Source organism: Penaeus chinensis, chromosome 6, assembly GCF_019202785.1.
Source record: "Penaeus chinensis breed Huanghai No. 1 chromosome 6, ASM1920278v2, whole genome shotgun sequence".
In the NCBI taxonomy this organism is placed as follows: domain Eukaryota; kingdom Metazoa; phylum Arthropoda; class Malacostraca; order Decapoda; family Penaeidae; genus Penaeus; species Penaeus chinensis.
Genome location: NC_061824.1, coordinates 8,735,808 through 8,740,807, shown reverse-complemented (window position 1 = coordinate 8,740,807; position 5,000 = coordinate 8,735,808). Strand labels below are relative to the sequence as shown.

Here is a 5,000-nt window from a genome sequence, read left to right as displayed (position 1 = left end):
TGCTAATACTGGAAATTATTAAAAACTAAAATTTACATTACAGATCACAACCTGCAGCACATGAGGATAACAAGTAATAGGTTTTATGTTCAAAATTACATTAAAAAACATATTCTTCTGTACGTTTATATAATAAGACTTGAATACTGGGTCATGAAAATGAGCAAATCTACCAAGAGTGATATTAAATTACAAAAAGTAATAACATACACAATGTATGTATGTGTGAACGTGGCTTTGTGTGTGCTTGTGGGTGCACACGTATGTTATTAAGAGAAGTGCCTGCATGTGGTGCCACAGCTCCTTGCAAATTTTGAAATTTATGCCAATACAGATATCCTTTTACTGGACCGAATTCAGCCCCCGAATTGTTATTTCACAGCCCTCAGGCACTGGAGAATACAGGGAATAATTCAGCATATTTCTAGTAAGCAGATTCTTGACTTACATTTTCCATCATGTGGGGAACAATTTCATGTATAATTCAATTAATTTTTATAAAGGTATGCATTTGTGTTTAATGAGCTCTCGTTTTTTTTTTTTTTTGTGTGTGTGTGTGTGTGTGTGTGTGTGTGTGTGTGTGTGTGTGTGTGTGTGTGTGTGTGTGTGTGTGTGTGTGTGTGTGAGAGAGTGAGAGTGAGAGTGAGAGTGAGAGTGAGAGTGAGAGTGAGAGTGAGAGTGAGAGTGAGAGTGAGAGTGAGAGTGAGAGTGAGAGTGAGAGTGAGAGTGAGAGTGAGAGTGAGAGTGAGAGTGAGAGAGAGAGAGAGAGAGAGAGAGAGAGAGAGAGAGAGAGAGAGAGAGAGAGAGAGAGAGAGAGAGAGAGAGAGAGAGAGAGAGAGAGAGAGAGAGAGAGAGAGAGAGAGAGAGAGAGTGAGAGTGAGAGTGAGAGTGAGAGTGAGAGTGAGTGAGTGAGTGATAACCCATTAATTATCTATTTTAGTCCACATCAAACAAAGATTAAGTATGTGGTTAGCTGTATGTTGATAGGAACACTTGTAAACTGAGTACTAACATTTTTGCTTCCTGCTTTTTAAGTTCAAATGGTAAAATTTCATTTTTGTAGAAGTTAATATAGAAATATATTTTGTTTATTTTGAAAATAAAAGGAAGGTTCCCAACCTTGAAAATATATCCAGTGAGACTTGGACCATTATCACTTTGGTCTAGAACCTTTTCATTCAGCTATTGTCAAAGACGGTGTATATATCATTTAGATGTGGTATCTGATCTCTTATAAAAGTATATGAATATCTTAATCCATAATTGTAGTGAAAATGTTGGATAGTGAAACATTTTCAACTTTTGATACTAAAGAGTAAAGTTACCATGTATGCTTTACTCTTTTGTAACTATGTATGACAATATTTTGTAATATATGTAATGACCGGAGGAGAAACTTATATAAAATTTTGGTTTCAAGAAAATAATTTTTTCTTATATATGCTGTGTTTATTAACCTTTCTAGAACTAAACAAATGGACCGAAACAGTACTTTAAAAAAAACTCTACAAGAATATTTGGGCCATCAAAAATTGTATTCACACATCAGTGCAATACAAGAACTATACTGTTTGAACACATCTTGTTAAGTTGAGGAAGTTGTAAGATGAAGTAGGCATTTTTGTCCACTTGTTTTAAATTGATTCTTGTGAGAAAGCAATTTTTACTGTGATCTCTAAAGGATTCTCATCTGACTGATTTCATGAATATTGATAACATTTTGCCCATTTCTTATAATGATTAATGAAAATAAAAAGGAGGGTCAGAAGTAATTACATTTATGTTACTTTAAAGCTTGATTGCTCCTACAAAGAAATATTTATCACTTATTTGATAATGTTTTCAATTACATAACTTCAAACAAAAATATTATTCTGTTCCTTGTTTATTTACATGACTTTGTGGAATTTCCTTGTCCTTTCCCTTTAACAACAGCAACTTACAGAATAACAATAATTTTTTTTTTTTTCTTAGATCCAATAAATGTCACATTACTGGTTTACCTTTGTACTTGAATTGTATGTTCCTTCAGTGCTTTGCTAAACTCTTCAGTATCTACTGGCACCGTAAGGGTCTTCTTATTGAATCACAATGTTCCATCAGTTCCTGTCATTTATTTTCTTTGTAAATATTGTTATTAATTTAGTTTCTTTTATAGTAAACTGAGTTATGGCATGGAATACATTTCCTTGAACATAAATAGTATCTATCTCCTTAGTTTGACATTTTTCATCTTTTAATTATTCTTTAGATTATTTTTTACTTATCCCAATTTGAAATCAAATTTGTTTTTTTTTTATAAAGTTAGATACACAGAAATCTTGTCTAGCAAGAACTAAAGGAGAAATAAATATATGATTTTCCTGCTATATGCTGCCTTTGATTTTTAAAAATAAACAGAAAACACTTACTACAGTTTCCTTATTTTGGCTTTTCCAAAATTGCAAACTTTAAGCAAGAAAAGGTCTTAGTACCTTTTCTGAATTATTTACGTCCAACATCATCCTGTAGATGATTTGAAAAATTATAAATGCTCAAGTGTGAAAATGTTATTTTATTTTTCTCTTACATGATCCTGTTTTATCCCTGCAAATCCAATGTTTGTGCCTAAAGCAGTGCCCTTGCCTGTTTGGATGCCCTTCTTAACATTAATGGTGATCCAGCTTTGGGACTTGGAACAGATTACATCTAAACCCGTAGGTAGGTGCAGACCCACTGAGCCAAAATGATGTTTGTCTTGCCTGTCACTAAGTATTTGAAGTAGTATAAGCATTTATAAAATTTTCTAAAGTACAGGTATTGTAAAACAACTTTTAAAATTCACGGATTATAAAATCTACTTATTTCTGAATGCTTTTCACAGTAGTACTATATGACCTTTGATATCTAGCTCAGTTATTAACCATTACGCATGCAAACATATTTGAGAACCCAAGACCAGTAAACCTTTACTTTATGGTTGGATTACATTCCAAAACTTTGCAATATGTGAATCTTTACCACAGTTTTACCCCTAATGAAATATCCATTGTAAATGAAAGGTAGACAATGTTCCAATATGCCTTATCATTATATGAAACAAAAGAAGATACTCTGTAGGCCAAATCAGTGGGTAATCTGACCAGGAGCATTAACATCTTGTACATCCCTCACACCTGTTTTCCCAACTAAGCTGCTTACAGCCTAAAGTTCCATTGGTAACTGGCAACATTATTATTATATTTATTATTACTGAAATGATTATTACTACCCTCTTCTAAATATTTTTTTTTTATATAATAATAATCATTATTGTATCTTCATTGCATAAATACTGAATTTGAGAGGTTTGTTTGCAAAATCCTGCCCATTTCAGATAATGACTTAGAAAGTATCCACACAAAATGTACAGAGACAGACTCCAGTCCAATATGAGAATAAGGCAGAATGGTTAACAGGTAATGGTTAAAACAAATGAACATGTTAGAAATCAACACTCCTATTACTGTTGTTCTACAAAGGACAACACAATAATCACTAAATACATACCATTAACAGTATACTTATTCTCCAGGATGTGAAAGCTATTTGTGACAAATAGTGTACTAAATCCAGTGTAAAAATATGACAGCTGAGGTATTTTACTGAACACTATGTAAGTGGGAGGATCTATAATAAAATAGTTGCTGTTGCAGTACCCCTGCATCACTGGAGTATGGTGCACCTGGCTGACTACATGACCTGGGCTGCTATGCTTATTTACGACATCTGATAACAATGGCCTGGGTGAGGTAGATGGAGGAGGTAGTATTTCAGGACCAGTGCCCAGCCATATGTGTAATAATAAAATGTAGTGACATGACAGAAGTTATATGCTAATGTATACAATTTATAACCATACACATGCAACTGGCCACATTATACAATAGCATTCTCTGGGGATTTGGTTTCCTATGTTAATGTTTCAGCTAGAATGTTATTCATTTTCATGGATGATCTGATCCCAAATTTTCTCAACAAAAATTATCAGACAATCTGTATCAGATTATGTCTAGTTATAGGCTTGGTGTAACTAGGGTTCAACCACTTGACAATTTTTTTTTTTAAAGTTAGTCTCCACAAGTTCTCAATTATATATGGAGTCACTAGGGCTTACTTGACTAGAAACAATCTGTCATGATTGTGACAGCGCCCTGGTACAGCTTGCACTACAACTCTTTGTAGCTGGTGAATGGGAAGGTCAAAATACATAATGATTGAAGGCAGCCACTTTACTGAATTTACCAAAAGTAAAAAATGGATTCCATACTTTAGCTGTCAGCACTCTGACTAAAATATACCTCAACTGCCTAAATAGTAAAGTTTTTCAAACTTTTAGGAGCCATAATGCTCTTAACCATGATGTAAGAAAAAAATCTTTGATCATCAAAACAGGCAAAAAGTTGCCAGGAAATGAAGGTCTACTGTACTATGTTTTCTTTTGTGAATTTTATCTGTACAGAGATGGTTCCAAAGACCTCATTCATCAAGGAGCCAAGGAGTAAGCCTTTCCTTGATTTTTTTTTTCTATTAATATCGAGGTTCTTACTATTGTTGTTGACATTATGATGATTATAATGTTATTAACAAAATTAATACATATACAACTAATAACTAAGTCCTTGGTTATTAAGCACTTGTTTGTATAGACAATCAATAAACAAAAAGACACAGTGGACATGGTAAACATTCTTGCCATCCCAGCAAGTGGGTTAAAATTACCCTCTTTATAATATGCATATGAACAAATCTCTTTATGAAAATCTATTTTACACTAAAAAATGTTTCCATTAATCACCCCTAACACCCAGGCAATGTATGAATAAAAGAAAAAGAGATTTTTAAAAATATATTTATAACAAGTTATAACCATGTTAGAAACACAGATATCTACTGAGCTTTCATGTTTGTGATCTTCCAAGAAAGGTAGTTTAATGATTTACACCATTCTCTTCATATAGAAATGAAAAATCAGTAAATTC

General features: G+C 33.0%; 1 protein-coding gene across 1 annotated transcript in view; it reads right to left on the bottom strand.

The window, feature by feature from the left end:
• Positions 1 to 4,853: 4,853 nt before the first annotated feature.
• Positions 4,854 to 5,000, bottom strand: part of LOC125026293 (selenoprotein W-like) — a 9,343-nt gene continuing 9,196 nt past the window's right edge. The window contains exon 3 of the mRNA XM_047614613.1: positions 4,854 to 5,000. This exon is cut by the window's right edge and continues 281 nt beyond it. The gene's annotated coding sequence lies outside the window, so the exon portion shown is untranslated.